The following is a 24907-nucleotide window of genomic DNA, read 5'->3' as shown; positions in this document are numbered from 1 at the left end:
ACCACACCACTGCTGCCCGTGTACCCCTGGAACCAATTTAAAATTGCCTACAGCCAGCCCAATTTTTTCATTTTAGGCCTTCGATGCCTGTCTGCGGTCCATTCTTTCAACTACTACTACACTGACCAGGTCACTGCTGCCCGTGTACCCCTGGAACCAATTTAAAATTGCCTACAGCCATGTGTTATTATTTTAGGCCTTCGATGCCTGTCTGCGGTCACTCCTTCCACTAGGCCTCCACTGACCACACCACTGCTGTCCGTGTACCCCTGGAACCAATTTAAAATTGCCTACAGCCATGTGTTATTATTTTAGGCCTTCGATGCCTGTCTGCGGTCCATTCTTTCAACTACTACTACACTGACCAGGGCACTGCTGGCCGTGTTACCCTGGAACCAATTTAAAAGTGCCTACAGTCAGCCCAATTTTGTTATGTTAGGCCTTCGAAGACTGTCTGCCGTCACTCCTTCCACTAGACTTCCACTGACCATACACTGCTGCCCATGTACCCCTGGAACCAATTTAAAGTGCCTACAGCCAGCCCAATTTTGTTATGTTAGGCCTTCGAAGCCTGTCTGCGGTCACTCCTTCCACTAGACTTCCACTGACCAGACCACTGCTGCCCGTGTACCCCTGGAACCAATTTAAAAGTGCCTACAGCCAGCCCAAGTTTGTTATGTTAGGCCTTGGAAGCCTGTCTGCGGTCACTCCTTCCACTAGACTTCCACTGACCAGACCACTGCTGCCCGTGTACCCCTGGAACCAATTTAAAAGTGCCTACAGCCAGCCCAAGTTTGTTATGTTAGGCCTTCGAAGCCTGTCTGCGGTCCATTCTTTCAACTACTACTACACTGACCAGGTCACTGCTGCCCGTGTACCCCTGGAACCAATTTAAAAGTGCCTACAGCCAGCCCAAGTTTGTTATGTTAGGCCTTGGAAGCCTGTCTGCGGTCACTCCTTCCACTAGACTTCCACTGACCAGACCACTGCTGCCCGTGTACCCCTGGAACCAATTTAAAAGTGCCTACAGCCAGCCCAATTTTTTTATTTTAGGCCTTCGATGCCTGTCTGCGGTCCATTCTTTCAACTACTACTACACTGACCAGGGCACTGCTGGCCGTGTTACCCTGGAACCAATTTAAAAGTGCCTACAGTCAGCCCAATTTTGTTATGTTAGGCCTTGGAATCCTGTCTGCGATCACTCCTTCCACTAGGCCTCCACTGACCACACCACTGCTGTCCGTGTACCCCTGGAACCAATTTAAAATTGCCTACAGCCATGTGTTATTATTTTAGGCCTTCGATGCCTGTCTGCGGTCCATTCTTTCAACTACTACTACACTGACCAGGGCACTGCTGGCCGTGTTACCCTGGAACCAATTTAAAAGTGCCTACAGTCAGCCCAATTTTGTTATGTTAGGCCTTCGAAGACTGTCTGCCGTCACTCCTTCCACTAGACTTCCACTGACCATACACTGCTGCCCATGTACCCCTGGAACCAATTTAAAGTGCCTACAGCCAGCCCAATTTTGTTATGTTAGGCCTTCGAAGCCTGTCTGCGGTCACTCCTTCCACTAGACTTCCACTGACCAGACCACTGCTGCCCGTGTACCCCTGGAACCAATTTAAAAGTGCCTACAGCCAGCCCAAGTTTGTTATGTTAGGCCTTGGAAGCCTGTCTGCGGTCACTCCTTCCACTAGACTTCCACTGACCAGACCACTGCTGCCCGTGTACCCCTGGAACCAATTTAAAAGTGCCTACAGCCAGCCCAAGTTTGTTATGTTAGGCCTTCGAAGCCTGTCTGCGGTCCATTCTTTCAACTACTACTACACTGACCAGGTCACTGCTGCCCGTGTACCCCTGGAACCAATTTAAAAGTGCCTACAGCCAGCCCAAGTTTGTTATGTTAGGCCTTGGAAGCCTGTCTGCGGTCACTCCTTCCACTAGACTTCCACTGACCAGACCACTGCTGCCCGTGTACCCCTGGAACCAATTTAAAAGTGCCTACAGCCAGCCCAATTTTTTTATTTTAGGCCTTCGATGCCTGTCTGCGGTCCATTCTTTCAACTACTACTACACTGACCAGGTCACTGCTGCCCGTGTACCCCTGGAACCAATTTAAAATTGCCTACAGCCATGTGTTATTATTTTAGGCCTTCGATGCCTGTCTGCGGTCACTCCTTCCACTAGGCCTCCACTGACCACACCACTGCTGTCCGTGTACCCCTGGAACCAATTTAAAATTGCCTACAGCCATGTGTTTTTATTTTAGGCCTTCGATGCCTGTCTGCGGTCCATTCTTTCAACTACTACTACACTGACCAGGGCACTGCTGGCCGTGTACCCCTGGAACCAACATCAGAAAATATAAAAATAAGTATTTTGCTTATAAAAAAGAAAATACTGGTGAGATATCAAATGCAGACATTTTAACATTAAAAACAAACACACAACTAAAATCTGGTACAGTACTAAAAATGGCCACCAGCTACAATTACTTTCTCCTGCAAGTAGTTAACTGAAAGGTTTTTTAAATTGAAAACACACATATGGCATCCACCGAGTGTTGTCCTGTCGCGTCTTCTTTATATTATTGCCGAGAAGATGCAAAATAATGAAAATAATAAAATCATTAATTACCAAAATAATAGAGAAAGTCAACACCACATTGCAAATAAACATTCATTCCAAATAAAGAAGCAGGGCGCGTCCGAGGGTGAGTATATACCTAATAAGAATCTAATCACCCTCGGACGCGCAATGCTTATTTCCAACAGCCTTCCTTCCTAAGAATCAGCCCTTCCGTCGTGTAGAGAGACGTTGTGTTACACTCCAAGGTGTTCCCCAGGTTGCCTTTCCTGAGCTTCGATCTACCGGCTCTCGTTTAGTAGTTGTTGGATACTACGCTGCATTAGGCCTTCAAATTGGGTATGGGGTGTAGAGAGATGGTGTGTTCCACTCCAAGGTGTTCCCCAGGTTGCCTTTCCTGAGCTTCGATCTTCCGGCTCTCGTTTAGTAGTTCTTGGAAACTACACTGCATTAGGCCTTCAAATTGGGTATGGGGTGTAGAGAGAGGGTGTGTTACACTCCAAGGTGTTCCCCAGGTTGCCTTTCCTGAGCTTCGATATTCCGGCTCTCGTTTAGTAGTTATCGGAAACTACGCTGCATTAGGCCTACAAATTGGGTATGGGGTGTAGAGAGAGGGTGTGTTACACTCCAAGGTGTTCCCCAGGTTGCCTTTCCTGAGCTTCGATATTCCGGCTCTCGTTTAGTAGTTCTTGGAAACTACACTGCATTAGGCCTTCAAATTGGGTATGGGGTGTAGAGAGAGGGTGTGTTACACTCCAAGGTGTTCCCCAGGTTGCCTTTCCTGAGCTTCGATATTCCGGCTCTCGTTTAGTAGTTGTTGGAAACTACACTGCATTAGGCCTTCAAATTGGGTATGGGGTGTAGAGAGAGGGTGTGTTACACTCCAAGGTGTTCCCCAGGTTGCCTTTCCTGAGCTTCGAAATTCCGGCTCTCGTTTAGTAGTTGTTGGAAACTACACTGCATTAGGCCTACAAATTTGGTATGGGGGAAACATTGGCGCATCTGCGGTCCCTCCTTCCTCTAGGCCTCCACTGACCTGTCTACTGCTGCCCGTGTTCCCCTGGAACCAATTTTAAATTGCCTACAGGCAGCCCAATTTATTATGTTAGGGCTTCGAAGCCTGTCTGCGGTCCCTCCTTCCACTAGGCCTCCACTGACCTGTCTACTGCTGCCCGTGTACCCCTTGAACCAACATCATAAAATAAAAAAAAAAGGATTTTGCTTATAAAAAAGAAAATACTGGTGAGATATCAAATGCAGACATTTTGACATTAAAAACAAACAAACAGCTAAAATCTGGTACAGTACTAAAAATGGCCACCAGCTACAATTACTTTCTCCTGCAAGTAGTTAACTGAAAGGTTTTTTAAATTGAAAACACACATATGGCATCCACCGAGTGTTGTCCTGTCGCGTCTTCTTTATATTATTGCCGAGAAGATGCAAAATAATGAAAATAATAAAATCATTAATTACCAAAATAATAGAGAAAGTCAACACCACATTGCAAATAAACATTCATTCCAAATAAAGAAGCAGGGCGCGTCCGAGGGTGAGTATATACCTAATAAGAATCTAATCACCCTCGGACGCGCAATGCTTATTTCCAACAGCCTTCCTTCCTAAGAATCATCCCTTCCGTGGTGTAGAGAGACGTTGTGTTACACTCCAAGGTGTTCCCCAGGTTGCCTTTCCTGAGCTTCGATCTACCGGCTCTCGTTTAGTAGTTGTTGGATACTACGCTGCATTAGGCCTTCAAATTGGGTATGGGGTGTAGAGAGATGGTGTGTTCCACTCCAAGGTGTTCCCCAGGTTGCCTTTCCTGAGCTTCGATCTTCCGGCTCTCGTTTAGTAGTTCTTGGAAACTACACTGCATTAGGCCTTCAAATTGGGTATGGGGTGTAGAGAGAGGGTGTGTTACACTCCAAGGTGTTCCCCAGGTTGCCTTTCCTGAGCTTCGATATTCCGGCTCTCGTTTAGTAGTTATCGGAAACTACGCTGCATTAGGCCTACAAATTGGGTATGGGGTGTAGAGAGAGGGTGTGTTACACTCCAAGGTGTTCCCCAGGTTGCCTTTCCTGAGCTTCGATATTCCGGCTCTCGTTTAGTAGTTGTCGGAAACTACGCTGCATTAGGCCTACAAATTGGGTATGGGGTGTAGAGAGAGGGTTTGTTACACTCCAAGGTGTTCCCCAGGTTGCCTTTCCTGAGCTTCGATCTTCCGGCTCTCGTTTAGTAGTTGTTGGAAACTACGCTGCATTAGGCCTTCAAATTGGGTATGGGGTGTAGCGAGAGGGTGTGTTACACTCCAAGGTGTTCCCCAGGTTGCCTTTCCTGAGCTTCGATCTTCCGGCTCTCGTTTAGTAGTTCTTGGAAACTACACTGCATTAGACCTTCAAATTGGGTATGGGGTGTAGAGAGAGGGTGTGTTACACTCCAAGGTGTTCCCCAGGTTGCCTTTCCTGAGCTTCGAAATTCCGGCTCTCGTTTAGTAGTTGTTGGAAACTACACTGCATTAGGCCTACAAATTTGGTATGGGGGAAACATTGGCGCATCTGCGGTCCCTCCTTCCTCTAGGCCTCCACTGACCTGTCTACTGCTGCCCGTGTTCCCCTGGAACCAATTTTAAATTGCCTACAGGCAGCCCAATTTATTATGTTAGGGCTTCGAAGCCTGTCTGCGGTCCCTCCTTCCACTAGGCCTCCACTGACCTGTCTACTGCTGCCCGTGTACCCCTTGAACCAACATCATAAAATAAAAAAAAAAGGATTTTGCTTATAAAAAAGAAAATACTGGTGAGATATCAAATGCAGACATTTTGACATTAAAAACAAACAAACAGCTAAAATCTGGTACAGTACTAAAAATGGCCACCAGCTACAATTACTTTCTCCTGCAAGTAGTTAACTGAAAGGTTTTTTAAATTGAAAACACACATATGGCATCCACCGAGTGTTGTCCTGTCGCGTCTTCTTTATATTATTGCCGAGAAGATGCAAAATAATGAAAATAATAAAATCATTAATTACCAAAATAATAGAGAAAGTCAACACCACATTGCAAATAAACATTCATTCCAAATAAAGAAGCAGGGCGCGTCCGAGGGTGAGTATATACCTAATAAGAATCTAATCACCCTCGGACGCGCAATGCTTATTTCCAACAGCCTTCCTTCCTAAGAATCATCCCTTCCGTGGTGTAGAGAGACGTTGTGTTACACTCCAAGGTGTTCCCCAGGTTGCCTTTCCTGAGCTTCGATCTACCGGCTCTCGTTTAGTAGTTGTTGGATACTACGCTGCATTAGGCCTTCAAATTGGGTATGGGGTGTAGAGAGATGGTGTGTTCCACTCCAAGGTGTTCCCCAGGTTGCCTTTCCTGAGCTTCGATCTTCCGGCTCTCGTTTAGTAGTTCTTGGAAACTACACTGCATTAGGCCTTCAAATTGGGTATGGGGTGTAGAGAGAGGGTGTGTTACACTCCAAGGTGTTCCCCAGGTTGCCTTTCCTGAGCTTCGATATTCCGGCTCTCGTTTAGTAGTTATCGGAAACTACGCTGCATTAGGCCTACAAATTGGGTATGGGGTGTAGAGAGAGGGTGTGTTACACTCCAAGGTGTTCCCCAGGTTGCCTTTCCTGAGCTTCGATATTCCGGCTCTCGTTTAGTAGTTGTCGGAAACTACGCTGCATTAGGCCTACAAATTGGGTATGGGGTGTAGAGAGAGGGTTTGTTACACTCCAAGGTGTTCCCCAGGTTGCCTTTCCTGAGCTTCGATCTTCCGGCTCTCGTTTAGTAGTTGTTGGAAACTACGCTGCATTAGGCCTTCAAATTGGGTATGGGGTGTAGCGAGAGGGTGTGTTACACTCCAAGGTGTTCCCCAGGTTGCCTTTCCTGAGCTTCGATCTTCCGGCTCTCGTTTAGTAGTTCTTGGAAACTACACTGCATTAGACCTTCAAATTGGGTATGGGGTGTAGAGAGAGGGTGTGTTACACTCCAAGGTGTTCCCCAGGTTGCCTTTCCTGAGCTTCGAAATTCCGGCTCTCGTTTAGTAGTTGTTGGAAACTACACTGCATTAGGCCTACAAATTTGGTATGGGGGAAACATTGGCGCATCTGCGGTCCCTCCTTCCTCTAGGCCTCCACTGACCTGTCTACTGCTGCCCGTGTTCCCCTGGAACCAATTTTAAATTGCCTACAGGCAGCCCAATTTATTATGTTAGGGCTTCGAAGCCTGTCTGCGGTCCCTCCTTCCACTAGGCCTCCACTGACCTGTCTACTGCTGCCCGTGTACCCCTTGAACCAACATCATAAAATAAAAAAAAAAGGATTTTGCTTATAAAAAAGAAAATACTGGTGAGATATCAAATGCAGACATTTTGACATTAAAAACAAACAAACAGCTAAAATCTGGTACAGTACTAAAAATGGCCACCAGCTACAATTACTTTCTCCTGCAAGTAGTTAACTGAAAGGTTTTTTAAATTGAAAACACACATATGGCATCCACCGAGTGTTGTCCTGTCGCGTCTTCTTTATATTATTGCCGAGAAGATGCAAAATAATGAAAATAATAAAATCATTAATTACCAAAATAATAGAGAAAGTCAACACCACATTGCAAATAAACATTCATTCCAAATAAAGAAGCAGGGCGCGTCCGAGGGTGAGTATATACCTAATAAGAATCTAATCACCCTCGGACGCGCAATGCTTATTTCCAACAGCCTTCCTTCCTAAGAATCAGCCCTTCCGTCGTGTAGAGAGACGTTGTGTTACACTCCAAGGTGTTCCCCAGGTTGCCTTTCCTGAGCTTCGATCTTCCGGCTCTCGTTTAGTAGTTCTTGGAAACTACACTGCATTAGACCTTCAAATTGGGTATGGGGTGTAGAGAGAGGGTGTGTTACACTCTAAGGTGTTCCCCAGGTTTCCTTGCCATTGCTTCGGTCTTCCGACTCTCGTTTAGTAGTTGTAGAAAAGTACACTGCATTAGGCCATACAAAATGGGTATGGGGTGGAGAGAGATGGTGTGTTACACTCCAAGGTGTTCCCCAGGTTGCCTTTCCTGAGCTTCTATCTTCAGGCTCTCATAAAATTGTGGTTAAATGGAACAACTGCATTTGGCGTACTAGTTGGTTTGGGGCCTACTATCGGTGTCTGCCACTCCTTGCTGTTCTCCTCCACTGAACAAAGCTGTGCCGCCTGTTTACTACGGTTGCCAATTTTGAACTGCATTTCGACTACTTACTGATTTGGCCCTACTCTCTGTGTCAGCCTCTCATTCCAGTTGTCCTCCACTGCAATGCCCCCTGGTTATTCCTGTGTTACCAATTTTGAACTGCATTTAGCCCACTTTCTTCTTTGGGCCTATATCTGTGTTTCCACTTCATCGTGCCCATTGCCCAGCCAGTGATAGATGAGTCTGCTGGTACATTGACCCATAACGCAACATTCCCCGTGCACGCTACACAACAACATTGTGACCCTGCTGAAAGTCAGGTTGCTCTTCCCGCATACCATACCACCTTACACGGGGACAAAGAGGAAGGTGCAGATGAAAGTGCAGGTTCCTTCATCAGGTGGGGGGAGGAATACTAGTTGGCGACGTCACTGGCACAGGGCCTCTCATAGTACGCAAAAGTGTTGCTGCCGGTGGGAGGCGCCCCCGCCGTGCAAACACACCGCTGTACTTTGAGGGGCCCTGTGCCAGTGCCAATGCCAACGAGTGGGCCCCCCCTGCTTGCTCAGGTTCACAGCACTTGCAAAGTTGAAATACTTACCTCTCCCTGCTCCACTGCCGTGACGTGGTCCAGATTTCCTGGGCCCACTAATTACTTGAACCAGCCCTACCCCCCACAACTTTAGCCAAATGACCCCCAATTTCAAATGCCTTCCAATTATTATAAGGTAAATTACGCTTGACAAGCTTCATTAAGAAGAATGGATGGTTTTGACATTAAAATGGGCACTCTAGGTGTTTTCCTGGCCCCCACTCACTGCCGACTATGCTGCCCCATTGACTTGCATTGGGTTTCGTGTTTCGGTCGATCCCGACTTTACGTCATAATCGGCCGATTTCACTCGACCCGACTTTGGACATAGTCGGGTTTCGCAAAACCCGGCTCGACTCTAAAAAGGTCAAGGTCGCTCAACTCTACTCATAAGGGTAGGGTCACACAACAGTATTTTCTCTTATGCGAGAGAATGGGGACGATTATGCTAATCACACTTTGATCAGAGTGTGATCATAGTGTGATCCAATTTTCTCGGATGAGAAGATGGAGAAATAAAATTTCTCCATTTCTCATGTGCCTCAAAATCAGACTGCACTCAGATGTTATCCAAGTGCAGTCCAATTTTTTCCACGGGCTCATTGACTTGCATGGCCAAGTGTGATCCGAATATCAGATGCAAATCGGGCCTGCTGCGATTTTTTTCCTCGGACAAACTCTGAGTAAAAATATTAGACATCTGCACGGGCCCATAGAATAAAATTGGTCGAAGTGTGATCCGATGTAATATTGGATTGCACTCGGACCCAAAATATGGCCATGTGCGTGAGCTCTATCAAAAACATATCACACGTGCCTATAATTGGAAATTATCTTAAAGCAAACATTTTACGGCACATTAGCAAGCACATATTTGTGTGCTTACATCAACACCTCGCCTTTTTAAGCACACAAGAAGAAGCAGAGTCAGGACCAGTATATCCGACTTAATTCTAAAATAGACAGCTTTGTCCTTATCATAGCATTCTGCCCAAAATTCCTTGAATACCATCTTCATGACGTAGGCTGTGTCTAGGGATGAGTGAATAAATTTTACTGGACACTGGTCCAGTGGTCAGGTCAGTATTCAACAGTCGTTGGACAGATGAGTTGTTACTTGCCAGCATCCATGACTCTTCTTTTGATTAGCCAGCATGGCATGACGTCTTTGTTGCAGTGTGAAACACAGGACTTTGTGCCGGCCGGCTAATCAAAAGAGAATCGGCATATGCCAGAAGATAGTAGGCGGATTGCAGGGCTGTTGTCCAGAGGCCACAGAATACTGACCTGACCTGGAGCTCATGAATGACATTTCTTGAAAGCTCATGAATTTTGCTGGTAGTGGAAATTGCAGTGGATTTTCCACCAGCACATACAGTGCCTTGTGAAAGTATTTGGCTCCCTGAAACTTTTCAACCTTTTCCCACATATCATGCTTCAAACATAAAGATACCAAATGTAAATTTTTGGCGAAGAATCAACAACAACTGGAACACAATTGTGAAGTTGAACGAAATGTATTGTTTATTTTAAATTTTTGCAGAAATTCAAAAACTTGTAAGTGGAGCGTGCAATATTATTCGGCCTCTTTACCTTCAGTGCAGCAAACACTCCAGAAGTTCATTGTGGATCTCTGAATGATCCAATGTTGCCCTAAATGCCTAATGATGATAAATATAATCCACCTGTGTGTAATCAAGTCTCCGTATAAATGCCCCTGCTCTGTGATAGTCTCAGGGTTCTGTTTGAAGCACAGAGAGCATCATGAAGACCAAGGAACACAACAGGCAGGTTTGTGATACTGTTGTGGAGAAGTTTAAAGCTGGATTTGGATACAAAATGATTTTCAAAACTTTAAACATCCCAAGGAGCACTGTGCAAGTGATCATATTGAAATGGAAGGAGTATCATACCACTGCAAATCTACCAAGACCCGGCTGTCCCTCTAAACTTTCATCTCAAACAAGGAGAAGACTGATCAGAGATGCAGCCAAGAGGCCCATGATCACTCTGGATGAACTGCAGAGATCCACAGCTGAGGTGGGACAGTCATAGGACAACAATCAGTCATACGCTGCACAAATCTGGCCTTTATGGAAGAGTGGCAAGAAGAAAGCCATTTCTCAAAGATATCCATAAAAAGTGTTGTTTAAAGTTTGCAACAAGCCACCTGGGAGACACACCAAACATGTGGAAGAAGGTGCTCTGGTCAGATGAAACCAAAATCGTTTTTTTAGGCAACAATGCCAAATGATATGTTTGGCGTAAAGGCAACACAGCTCATCACCATGAACACACCATCCCCACTGTCAAACATGGTGGTGGCAGCATCATGGTTTGGGCCTGCTTTTCTTGAGCAGGAACAGGGAAGATGGTTAAAATTGATAGGAAGATGGATGGAGCCAAATACAGGACCATTTTTGAAGAAAACCTGTTGGAGTCTGCAAAAGACCTGAGACTGGGACGGAAATTTTATTTCCAACAAGACAATGATCCCAAACATAAAGCAAAATCTACAAAGGAATGGTTCACAAATAAACGTATACAGGCGTTAGAATTGCCAATTCAAATTTCAGACCTCAATCCAATCGAGAATCTGTGGAAAGAGCTGAAAACTGCTGTCCACAAACTATCTCCATCAAACCTCACTGAGCTCGAGCTGTTTGCTAAGGAAGAATGGGCAAGAATTTTAGTCTCTCGATGTACAAAACTGATAGAGACATACCCCAAGTGGCTTGGAGCTGTAATCGCAGCAAAAGGTGGTGCAACAAAGTATTAAGTTAAAGGGGCCAAATAATATTGCACTCCCCACTTTTCAGTTTTTGAATTTCCACGAAAAATGTTAAATAACCAGTAAATCTCATTCAACTTCACAATTGTGTTCCACTTGTTGATTCTTCGCCAAAAATTTACATTTGGTATCTTTATGTTTGAAGCATGATATGTGGGAAAGGGTTGAAAAGTTCCAGGGAGCTGAATACTCTCACAAGGCACTGTATATAGTGAAAAATTCCTCTGTGTTTTCACTCTATGGGAACTTAGGTTCACCTGATCTTTGCAATTATAGCCATCACCCTGTGACCATTTTTTTCATATTAAAATATTTTGGCATATGTTTAAAAATATGTATTATTCATTGTACTATGTACAGTAAAGCTAAAGAAAAACTAACAGTCTTTTTCAGAAATAATGAGAATTGGTCTTGATTTTCCCTGGCTTGAATCAGTGTTCTAAAGGCTCATTCAAATGTCCATACAAATCGATCCAATCTTGGACCGCAATGCATGGACTGGCCATGGGTCTCATGCCTAGAGCATGACAGTTTTATACATTTCTATAAGGCTGAGGTTGGGAGACCCTCAGCCAGTTCATGCATTGGGTTCTGTGACTGGACCAATTTACACAGACGTTTTGCATAAATCCTTAGGTTGCATTCTTACAAGCCATATAAAGTCACAGTAAAACTGCAACATCTTTGCAATGATTTCTGAAAAATTTGAAAGTCAATATAACCACAACTAATGCCGCCTTAGGAAGGTGCTGTGGTGAAGGAGACGTGATTACATCACTATGCTACCTGTAGAGTTCTTACAGAGCTTGACAAAAAGAGGGGGGGGCAAGTGTGGCTCCCCTGAGGGTCCATTCACCACAGAGGTACTGCACCTCAGCCAGAGGTGTAGTGCCCCAACTATCTCGTAAGGAGGGGACACTGCACAGAACCTTAACACCTGCACCCATCACTAGACCTCTCCTGGCCAGGGAGGGATTAGGTAGAGGGTGTGGGTGGAGAAAGTGAACAAGTAGAGGAGAAAGTGAGAATGTTAGTGAGTCTGTGGGGAGGAAGAGAGAGGAGCAGACGTGAGTGAGAATTGGAGCCAGGGACTGGAGCTGTGAGGAGCTCGTCCCTGCACAAGAGAGAGTAGAGAAGGAACAAAGAGGTCATAGGGGCACGGAAAGTGTGGAAACCACCTGTGGGGCCCACATCCACGCTGATCATCACCAGGTGGAAGGACCAGGTTGCAGTAGGGGAAGCGACCCCTGATCTAGTGGAGGAACTACAAGTCCCAGCTAGGAACCCAGAGGCTATTGTGACTGCAAGTGTGACAGCCTCATGCACATTTATTTCACTGAAAAGAGAGGGTCAAGGGGAAAGTGAGGATGTCACCCATCAGGACCCAGGATTACCAGCTTGGGACATTGAATGTGAAGCGCAGGGCAGGAGAGGCGAGCGCCAGCGCAGAGAGTCGGCCAGGAAAGGCACATACAAAGGGGGTTCTGGACAAGTGCCCCAAGTTACTGGAGAGTTGGCTTGACCACTAAACCCGGAGGACACAGCACCCGGCTGGATACCATACCTGCACTGTGAGTAAAACGTGAAGACTGCACCTTGCTGTGTCCTCTCTCTTTATTGCACCATTTACCCTCTACTACATCCACCATCACCATCTTTAACATCATACGTGCCCTGGGACTTAGCTCTACCTGTGGAGAGCTGTGCCAACTATGCTGCATCACCATCAGTCGCAGCGGTCTCCTTAAGCAGCATCGGCTATCCCTAGCTGAGTACCACAGGTGGCGTCATGAACAATTTGCCTATCCCCTACAAACATTTCATCATCTTCCTTTAATTGCTCGCCCAGGGCCACAGACTGGGTCACCGCTGCCGTGACCACCCCTTTAAGAACTGTCCGACCCGGTTCCGAGTGCCCCACAGCCCTAGCAGGTGTTGCACTAGCGTATAGTATTTTTTTGTAAGGACACAGTTTATAGAATTGTTTATTTCACGTAGCACTGTGTATATTGTTACCTATTTCATGGGACAATATATACACTTATTTATTTCAGGGGACACAGTGTCTTATATTATTTATTTCAGGGGCATAGTTTTGGCAAACAATTAGAAATAGAAGACATAGTTTGCTACAATATTAAATGTAGGGTCATAGAGTGTTGCAGTATTAAATTCAGGGGCGCAGTATTATATTCAAGCGGCAAGACATGAAGCAGTATTCTATTCAGGGGCACAGTATGTTGAACTATGAGGAGCTATTTTGTATGGCAAAATGCAGAAAAAGGGAAAGTGATCGACCCCAAATCACAGAAGTTGCCACTTGTGAGACACAAGATGTAAATTTTTAACTTGTCTCAGAATTACTTTCACTCACACTATCTGCAGTTAAACAACAGCTCCCTACATATTCATCCCATTCTATGGGTCGCATTGGGAGCTGTAGCTTCATTTGATACATACTGCACATATTGTGGTCAATCTGCTCACTCGCTGCTCATAGATGTAGACACAGGAATGCTGTCTCTTTAAATTTTCCACTGGTTTATTGAATTACAGCATAGATCAGGGCAGGGTTAGCAACATAAACATGGTCTTTCTGACCTGACAAAAATGCAAAACAAAAACAAATGGCACAGTCCATATGGCTGCGGGGATCTGCCCGCTCAGGAAAAAACATAAAAAAGGTTCAACTTTCCTTATCCTCAAACACAGCTCTGGAGCTCCCATCTCCTGACACACCCAACCCTGATTGAGCCACAAGACTGTGTATTTATCCTCTGGACTCCACCCTTGGGTGGAGATATAGTGAATAGCCTCCCACCCACTCTTCAGCTGTTCACTAAACCTAGCCCTAAACATGGCCGATTAACCCATCTCAGCACTTACTGTGCTGGAGCATTTTCTTTGGTTCATATCACTGAAGCTGTATACAGTATATAATACGAGTTTGCCTGCTTAGCAATTGATTTACTTGATAACTCTAGTAAGAAAAATTCACTTTAGCGAACTAGACTGTAGGAGTCTGCTGCCAAAACTTTCATTCCCGCCATCTAAATATTACTGTTAGGGCATGTCCTTATAAACATAAACTAAGCATAAATTCAGGAGGACAAATCTGTGGCAAAATCTGTATTTCTGGTGGATTTCGAGGCTGATTTGACATGAGTTTCACTTTACATATTGCTGAGTAACAAATCAATACACACCCTTATTCAAATTCATTACAAAGCTAATCTTACCAATGCGTCTATAGTTTTCTGCAACCTGAATGTTTTCTGTTTCTGCCACTAGGAAGCTACATCATCAGTCTCAGAACCAGAATCCCGACAAACAGTAAAGGGTGCAGAAATGGACATTGGAAAGGGAATGACCTGGAAAATCTGGGGGAAGCTCACAATCCTCCTGGAATAGGACTTCTTAAACTTTGCAAGTATGACATAAAAAATTAGCCCCGTCTCGCCGTGGCCAATATTTGTATTTTGCCCTTATAGTTGTTATTTTGAATGTTATGTCAATGTTCAGTCATGACTTTTTCAATGCTTTATATTGCATTTTTGAGAGGAAGGAGAGAAGGCTAAAAAAAACTATCACTCTGGCCTTTTTTTTCTTTATGCCATTTATCTTGTAGATTAATGTTTTAATAATCTTCATAAAGATTGGACTTTTCCAGATGCAGTGACTAGAGATAAGCGAACCCGAACTGTAAAGTTTGGGGTTCGTACCGGATGCCTAGTGTCCAGTGCTGAACTCCAAACACAGATGACTGCTGGAAGTCCGTTTTAAAGTTCAGGAGCCTGGAAAGGAGAGAGTGAGAAAAAGAGGGACAGAGAGGGAGAAGCAATTGATTTCGATGGGGTTTAGATTCAGGTAGAAGTTAAGGTACAGTTCTAGTACCCAAACTGAACTTTGGACTAAAGTTTGTTCGGGTACCAGAACCCGAACTTCCAAGGCTCCACTCATGCCTAGCGGTCTCATCAAATATGCTTATTTAAATTATATACTGTACTTTTTTCTTTTTGGAGTGTAAAGAGATGATTGAACTATTTTTTTTATTGTTTTGTATTTATTAAAATCTTTAAAAATCATTTGTCTTACTTTTTTGTTATGCCCCCTAGTAGACTTGAATCTGCAATTGTATGTAGATTAGGCTTGGTGGCAATGATGTAAGGCCCCAGACTGCAATGGTAACACCATAGGCACACAATCCCCCATACAATATAGGAGGTCCTGCTCTCAGATTAGATGGCAAAAACCTGGTGATCAATTTAAAATGAAAACTGAGCTTAAATTGACTGATGTTTTGCTTTGATTACTGACAGGTTTGATTTCCAAGGTCTTCTTTCCATGGCCCATACTGAACAATGCCGTATGAGCTGGTTATTATAGATGGCATAAGATTATGAAATTCTTCTCTAGTAGTAAATTGTATTATACATTACCTTGCAAGGGTGAGTCAAAACTTCTCTGCACTGCATATACAGGTGCTTCTCACAAAATTAGAATATCATAACAAAGTCATTTTATTTCAGTTCTTCAAAACAAAAAGTGAAACTGATATATTATATTGAGTCATTACAAATACAGTGATCTATTTCCAGTGTTTATTTATGTTAATATTGATGATTATGGCTTACAGCCAATGAAAACCCAAAAGTGATTATCTCAGTAAATTAGAATATATATTATAATTTATAATTTATAATAATATTTATAACACCAGCTTGAAAAATGATTTTAAAATCTGAAATGTTGGCCTACTGAAATGTATGTTCAGTAAATGCACTCAATACTTGGTCGGGGCTCCTTTTGCATCAATTACTGCATCAATGTGGCGTGACATGGAGGCGATCAGTCTGTGGCACTGCTGAGCAGTTATGGAAGCCCAGGTTGCTTTGATAGCAGCCTTCAGCCCGTCTGCATTGCTGGGTCTGGTGTCTCTCATCTTGCTCTTGACAATACCAGATGACAGTGGATTATGTGCCAAATCATCTGCAAATCAGATTAATTTCTGATGAACAGGTGAAGACAGCGGTACAATGAGGGATTACGAAAGTTTATTGACAGATGGACAAAGTGTATGGAAAATCAGGGAAATTTATGTTGAAAAATTTTTGACAGTTGATTAAAGTATATTCTGCCAGAGTGCAGACATTTTTTTTTAATATTAATAGTATTATTTTTTATTAACATTTTTATGTTCAACTTTTTTATTAATTTTATTAATTCCATTTCTCAACATTAAAGTAGCATTTTTGCTGGAACAAGTTATCACCCATCTAATAACTTGGAAGAAGTCTGAGTGCTTTGCCCTATCACTCCATTCATTTCCTATGAGGCTGTTGGACATAGCCAAATACAGTGCTCTGGAAGTCATATAGGGAATGAATGGAGTAGTCAGGTATGCACTCTTCTTCTCCAATCTAATGAGGATAAAAGTGCACTATTCTGGTGATTGCTGGGGGTCCCAGTGGTCAGACCCAAACCAAGCTAAAAGTAATTTCCAACCAAAATACCATATTAATTCAAATCTGTAATTTTTTCTGGTAAAATATAGGATAGATTTAGGATAGATTTTTAACACCTCCTCCTGCATATCATATAGGAAAATTAAGCAGCAAATCAGCGATAGTTTACTTAAACATTCCATCAGGAGAGCAAAGGTGAAGAGCAGGATTTTCTATGAGTCTGCATCAATTCATAGGTCAATAAGCATAACATTGAGTTACGTGCCACTCTGCGTGCTGCTGTCACCTTCCTGTGGTTGCAAAACTGCTGAATATTTGCTGGTATTTGCTAAGTAATGATCAAACTGAAACATGCTGTGGATATTGTCCTTACTGAACTTGGAGGTGGAAGACCAATGTGAGTGACAAAGAGCAATGCTCTCTACATCTGGATAATTGTTGTGTGCTTGCCATGAGCGATAACAGGCTATTGATTCCAAAAATTTGTCAGCAACAAATTGCTATGGAAAACTTCTGATTTAGCCTCGAATTCCATTCAAGAATTTTCGGTGCAATGACCATTGAAAAAAAATGAAAAGTTATTTAAAAGTTATTTTCGTCTGGCAAATTACCAACCTGTGTAGAATTCATATTGTAAAAGAAATATGGACAAGAGTGTCAACATGGCATAACCTTTTTAGGCCATTCATTACCAGGCGAAATTAGTTTTTTGAGCTTTAACTTTGTTCTAATCTTTCTTCCAAGAGTGTTTTTCTTGCTTTCCTGTCAACATAACATATACCGCAAGTTGTTTTTGCAGAACAGATTGAAGTTTTGAAAGACACCATTTAATTTACCACATAGGATAATGGAGAAAAACAGAAAATTGAGAATAATTTTACAAAATATTATAATTCGCCAATGTTTTTGGTTTACTTTTTACAGTGCCCAATGTGCTGTAGCATCTTTGTTCTACAAAAAATTTATATATATAAATTATATATATATAAAAGTTGAGGTATTATTGGATGCTGTTCCATTTTTTTTCTTTATATATATATATATATATATATATATACTAGATGGTGGCCTGATTCTAACGCATTGGGTATTCTAGAATATGCATGTCCATGTAGTATATTGCCCAGCCACGTAGTATATTGCCCAGCCACGTAGTATATTGCCCAGCCACGTAGTATATTGCCCAGTTATGTAGTATATTGCCCAGCCACATAGTATATTGCCCGGCCACATAGTATATTGCCCAGCCATATAGTTTATTGCCCAGCCACATAGTATATTGCCCAGCCACATAGTATATTGCCCAGCCACGAAGTATATTGCCCAGCAACGTAGTATATTGCCCAGTCACGTAGTATATTGCCCAGCCACGTAGTATATTGTCCAGCCACGTAGTATATTGCTCAGTTACGTAGTATATTGCTCATTTACGTAGTATATTTCCCAGCCACGTAGTATACAGCACAGAGCCACGTAGTATATTGCCCAGCCACGTAGTATATCGCAGAGCGAGGTAGTATATTGTTCAACCACGTAGTATATTGTCCAGCCACGTAGTATATTGCACAGCGACGTACTATATTACCGAGCCACGTATGTCACAGGTTCAAAAAATAAAAAATAAACATACTCACCTAACGATCCGAGGGCCCCTTGTAGTTGAACATACTCACCATTCTCATCGCTGCTCCTCAGCGTCCCGTCTCTCCGCTTCCTGGGATCCAACGGCGCTGTGCAGATGAGCGCGCAGCTGCCGCCATCTTGCATTCCCAAGATGCTTTGCGAAATTACCCATATGACTTAGCGGTCTCGCGAGACCGCTAGGTCTTATGGGTAATTTCGCAAAGCATCCTGGGAATGCAAGATCGTGGCGGGCGCCAGCGGCTCAGCGGACAACGGAGGGTGAGTATAGCAGTTTTTTTGTTTTTGTACTATTTTTAACATTACTTTCTTTTACTATTGATGCCGCATAGGCAGCATCAATAGGAAAAGGTTGGCGACACACAGGGTTAATAGCGGCGGTAACGGAATGCGTTACTGCTGGCATTAACCCTGTGTTAGAGGTGACCGGAGGGGAGTATGGAGCATGCGGGGAGCGGAGCGCCAGGGACACAGTGCGGGGAGTGGAGCGCCGGGGACACAGTGCGGGGAGCGGAGCTCCGGGGACACAGTGCGGGGAGCAGAGCACCAGGGACACTGACTATGGGGAGCAGAGCGCCAGGGACACAGTGCGGGGAGCGGAGCACCAGGTACACAGTGCGGGGAGCGGGCGCTGGCCACTGACTGCGGGGAGTATGAAGCGGCTATTTTCTTCCGGACTGTGCCCGTCGCTGATTGGTCATGGCTGTTTTGCGGCGACCAATCATCGACTTGGATTTCCATGATAGACAGAGGCCACGACCAATGAATATCCATGACAGAAGAACAGACAGGCAGATGGAAGTACCCCTTAGACAATTATGTATATAGATATATCTACTATATAATTGTCTAAGGGTCACTTCCGTCTGTCTGTCTGTCTGTCTTTCTGTCTGTCTGTCTTTCTGTCACGGATATTCATTGGTCGCAGCCTCTGTCTGTCATGGAAATCCAAGTCGCTGATTGGTCGCGGCAAAACAGCCATGACCAATCAGCGACCAGCACAGTCCGGAAGAAAATGGCCGCTCCTTACTCCCAGCAGTCAGTGCTCAGCGCCCGCATACTCCTCTCCAGTCACCACTCACACAGGGTTAATGCCGGCGGTAACAGACTGCGTTATGCCGTGGGTAACGCACTCGTAACCGCTGCTATTAACCCTGTGTGTCCCCAACCTTTTACTATTGATGCTGCCTATGCGGCATCAATTGTAAAAAGATCTAATGTTAAAAATAATAAAAAAACAAAAAACCTGTTATACTCACCCTCCGTTGACCGATGATCCGCTCGCGCCTGTCGCAATCTTCCGTTCCCGGTGATGCATTGCGAAATGGAGCTTCGGTGGATCCCAGGGGGTGAGTATATAACTATTTTTAATTGTAATTATTTTTTTAACAGGGAGTTGGTGCCCACATTGCTGTATACTACGTGGGCTGTGTTAGATACCACGTGGCTGCTATATACTACATGGGCAGTGTTATATACTGCGTGGGCTGTGTTATGTACTGCGTGCGCTGTGCTATGTACTGCGTGCGCTGTGCTATATATTACGTGGCCACTGTTATATACTGCGTGGGCAGTGTTATATACTACGTGGCTGCTATATACTGCGTGGGCTGTGCTATATATTTCCTGGCCAGTGTTATATACTGTGTGGCCTGTGTTATATATTATGTGGCCAGTGTTATTTACTGCATGGCCTGTGTTATATACTACGTCGCCTGTGTTATATACTGCGTGGCTGCTATATACTGCGTGGGCTGTGTTATATAGTACGTGCCTGTGTTATATACTGCGTGGCCACTGTTATATATTGCGTGGCCTGTATTAACGCATTGGGTATTCTGCAATATGTATGTATATAGCAGCCACATAGTATATAGCACAGGCCACGTAGTATTTGTTTGCTATATACTACATGGCTCCTATATACTACGTGGCCTGTGCTATATACTATGTGGCTGCTATATACATACATAAATACATATTCTAGAATACCCGATGCGTTAGAATCGGGCCACCATCTAGTATATATACAGTTTTTTTTATGAAATTCTTTATAAAATTGGCCGGAACATCCACATATAAAACCGACATCCTCTATTTCAGATCCATTAAAAACTGTTCCGTCAGTGTGTGCATCTCTGATGCGTTTCTGGTGCTACTAACCACCCTTAGTTATACAGATAATACTAATGCAATGTTATGAAGTATTTAAAATCAAAATCAACCAATCAGAAACAACGATACATAATGCATTGCAAATGAAATACATATGTTCTGGTTACATACAAATGTCTACCACTAATATAATAACATCGGATCGTTCTGATAATTCATTCCATTCAGTTGTTTAATGTTCATTTTTAGAATTCAATGCAGTTTTTTTTTTTTTTTTTTTACAATTCTCACCCCTTTCTGGAAGGAAAACTTTATCCCAAAACAATTTAAGCTTTCTATATTCCCTTTGTGCATTTCAGGAAAATGCATTGATGCACCAGAATACATACTGTTATTTTTATTTATATTATATACCGTATATGTTCTGATATCCTTTTATTCATTTTCTTGTTGTGCAGCCAATGTAGCACATGTCTCATGTAGTGCATCCCATGCAATATATAACATGATCAGAATCACAATTTATGAAGGTTTTTATATCATGCCTAGTGACATCTGGTAAAGCTATGCTAGTTTACTTTTTACTATATGAACATATGCCACATTGTTTTCCACAGCTAAAAAAACCCTCTTTTAATGACAACCAATTATTTTTTTCTTTTTTTAATGCTGTGTATGAACTAGGTAATAATATATTCCCCCACATTAGCTTTCCTAGCTACAGTTCTATATCCATCATCCAGTATATTATTCAAGATGCCATTTTGATAAAAATAGGGATGTCCTTCTTGATGAATTTTTTAATATCTTTACAATGGGAACTGTAAGGAGTGCTAAAAGTCGTTTTATTATTATTATTATTAGTTTTTTATTATTAGTGTTTTGGGAATAATTTAATAGATTTTCTCTATTTTTATCCATGGCTTTTTTTCAGGGAAATGTTGATATCAATATTTTTATATTCGCTGTCTTTCAATTTTTCTTTAATGTTTATACTTTCCTTTTTTAAATTATACTTTTCATAGCAAATATGTATTGTCTTCAAAAATTCACCAAATGGTATCGCTTTGTGTGCTGTGGATGGGCAACTGTCTGCTTGTAACACTGTGTTGCCACAAAGTGGTTGTCGAAAAATTGAGGTATCAATATTACCTAAATTTAAGTCACCTTTTAGATCAATATCTAAAAACTGAATGGATATTTTAGAATACATGTCTGTGAAGCGCAAACTGATTTCATTGTTGTTTAAATAGTTGACAAAATCTGGTATGAGAAAAATATATTGGATCCTAAAAATGAACATAAACGTTCAAAAAAAAACGTTGCCCAGCAGGAACACATGAAATTCTAGGTAAATATAGCGGGAACATCCACTTATAAAATCGGCATTGTTTATTTCAGATCCATTAAACATTGTTCTGTTGGTTTCCGGCACTGCTAGCGGCCCTTTGTCATAGAGATAATGATTCATGTTTTTATTGAACGATACCGACTTCTTCCTGTACCACTGCTTGAAGAAGTTGTCTTCCAGAAACTGGCAGCAGGTCTGGGAGTTGAGCTTCACTCCATCCTCAACCCGAAAAGGTCCCACAAGTTCATCTTTGACGATACCAGCCCATACCAGTACCCCACCTCCACCTTGCTGGCATCTGAGACCGAGTGGAGCTCTCTGCCTTTTACTGATCCAGCCTCTGGCCCATCCATCTGGCCCATCAAGAGTCACTCTCATTTCATCAGTCCATAAAACTTTTGAAAAGTTATTCTTAAGATATTTCTTGGCCCAGTGTTGACGTTTTATCTTATGTTTCTTGTTCAAAGGTGGTCGTTTTTCAGCCTTCCTTACCTTGGCCATGTCCCTAGGTATTGCACACCTTGTGCTTTTTGTTACTCCAGTAACGTTGCAGCTCTGAAATATGGCAAAACTGGTGGCAAATGGCATTTTGGCAGCTTCACGCTTGATTTTCCTCAATTCATGGGCAGTTATTTTGCGCCTGTTTTGCCCAACACGCTTCTTGCGACCCTCTTGGCTTTTTGCCATGAAACGCATGATTGTTCCGTGATCGTGCTTCAAAAGTTTGGCAATTTCAAGACTGCTGAATCCCTCTCCAAGACATCTCACAATTTTGGACTTTTCAGAGCACGTCAAATCTCTCTTCTGACCCATTTTGCCAAAGGAAAGAAAGTTGCCTAATAATTAAGCACACCTTATATAGGGTTTTGATGTCATTAGACAACACCCCTCCTCATTACAGAGATGCACATCACCTGATTTACTTAATTGGTAGTTGGCTCTCAAGCCTGAACAGCTTGGAGTAGGACAACATGTATAAAAAGTATCATGTGATCACAATACAACTTGCCTAATAATTCTGCACACAGTGTATATTTGACAGTTGCATCTCAATAAACATCATCGATAGGAGCTAGTTCTGGTTGCTGTTAGGTACAGGTGACAACTGTATAACGCAACTGACACTCACTGTGTTTGAAGCAAGCTCAGTTCTCCATGTACTTACCCTCAGCATAGGACGTACATGTAAAGTAGGGGTTAATACACATTGGCATCATAGCCTATGGGCTAATAACACAAGCATTAAATTTACTGTTGAATTTTATTATTACCATTTATTATTATAGCGCCATTTATTCCATGGCGCTTTACATGTGAAAAGGGGTATACATAATAAAAATTTGGGTAACATTTTGATAATTATTGCACTTAGATCGGTGACGACAACCAAGGCCCCTTTCACACTGTGCTCTTGCTCACGCTCAGTGGTCCCATCAGGGTTTGCATCCGAACTTCCCGCAAATCTGCATTCAAGAGTATGTGCCGACGGGCTACTGACTATAAGTGAACTGTGTTTGACTGTCCTTCTCTATTAGGAGTATACACCCAAAAATGATGCTGAAGTCTGTCGGCACCATTACATTTAATGGCAGTGTAGTCAAATATACCCGAATCCCATTTTGTGGGGCAGCTTGGATGCAGGCCCCAACAGGACTACTGAGCAAGAGCAAGAAAGCAATGTGAAAACACCTTAAGGCTAAGAGACCACTAGATATTTGTGGACATAGCAAGCAGCCCCTTAATGTATGTGTGGGATGACACATATTGCACATTTCACCTGAATTGTCAGTTTTGTGATGTGGATTTTGGAAAAGTAATATTTACATGTGAAACATGTTTGTTCATCATTGCAAAACCACAGAAATTTACTGTCAAATATGTGAATACTCAAACTTATGCAAGACAACCATTTTTTTTGCTTTGCATGGAACATGCATATGCTTGTATTTATTAAATTAATTTTTGTTAAGACCCTTATTCTGATTAGCTGTCCTTCAAATATTGAAAATCCCCCCCCCCCCCAAAAAAAAAAAAAAAAAATTTGGATTTTGAACTGCAAAATATGTGCGGGTTTTGCTGTATAGTGATTGGATGCACGGCAGAACTGTGCCTAAGGCCGGGGTCACACTTGCGAGTTGAATGCAAGAAACTCGCGCAAGTCTCTCGCATCAAGTCCCAAGTCCTGGCACTCGGGAATGGAGCGTTCAGCTGCATAGAAATACATGCAGCCGCACACTCCGGTCCCAAGTGCCGGCGGAAGTGCTGCGACTTGATGCGAGAGACTGGCGTGAGTTTCTCGCATTCATCTCGCAAGTGTGACCCCAGCCTAACACTACTGCTTACTAGGACTACCAGTCAGTATATGACATGATCAACAGCAGGCCCAATGTGGACATAGGGTACAAGTTTCTTCACCTCCATAGATGCAGAGTTATTAAACCTTAACATTATTCAATGATGGTGCTAGAGAGCTCCACCATCCATCTGAAAAATGCCAACAGTATATCTTTTGTTAGACATTGAGTTTATCCTTGCTACGTCCAGTTTTCAGCGTCATTTATGTCAATAAATATCTTACTCAATCCTTTTTAGGTTTTGTATTTAAGCTACAGCTATTTCGTATCTACTTAAAGTATTAAATGATTGCTTGTCTACCCTATTTTCATGGGGTTTTTTCCTACTCTCATATCCCTTCCCTTCCCCTCCTCGTCTATCCTTCTCGGTTCAAATTTAAAATCTCAATAAAATGTTTGGAAAAAGACATTGAGGTTGTCCATTTCTTCTAGAAACAAAGCCAGCCACAGATGTCGATGGGATATGTCTGATATTAAAGTCAAACTCCGCTGGAATGCTCAGCTGCTGTACCACAAACAACCGTTAGACAGGTGTGGTGCTACATTTTTACATTGTGTACATATCCCTACATTGAGGAATTTTCTAAGTGTGTTGCAAACATAGAGCTCAATAATAAATGTGTAATATACATACAGGACAGATTTCATTCTTAGGCCGGGGTCACACCTGTGAGTGCAATGCGAGAAACTCGCGCCTCAATACCCGGCACTGCCGCCGGCACTCTGGGCCGGAGTATGCGGCTGCCTGTATTTCTATGCAGCTGAACGCTCCGCTCCCGAGTGCCGGCGGCAGTGTCGGATATTGAGGCAAGAGACTCGCGCGAGTTTCTCGCATTG

General features: G+C 43.0%; 1 long non-coding RNA gene across 1 annotated transcript in view; it reads left to right on the top strand.

Annotated features, from left to right (window-relative positions):
- LOC138672277 (uncharacterized) overlaps positions 1-24907 on the top strand; it is a 377605-nt gene that overhangs the window by 341363 nt on the left and 11335 nt on the right. Inside the window, exon 2 of the long non-coding RNA XR_011319687.1 lies at positions 14436-14574. This is a non-coding gene — a long non-coding RNA (uncharacterized lncRNA). The remainder of the gene's footprint in view (positions 1-14435; positions 14575-24907) is intronic.

Source organism: Ranitomeya imitator, chromosome 3 (genome assembly GCF_032444005.1).
Source record: "Ranitomeya imitator isolate aRanImi1 chromosome 3, aRanImi1.pri, whole genome shotgun sequence".
Lineage (NCBI taxonomy): Eukaryota > Metazoa > Chordata > Amphibia > Anura > Dendrobatidae > Ranitomeya > Ranitomeya imitator.
Note: the sequence above shows the minus strand (reverse complement) of the source record. Positions and strands in the feature narration are given on the sequence as shown.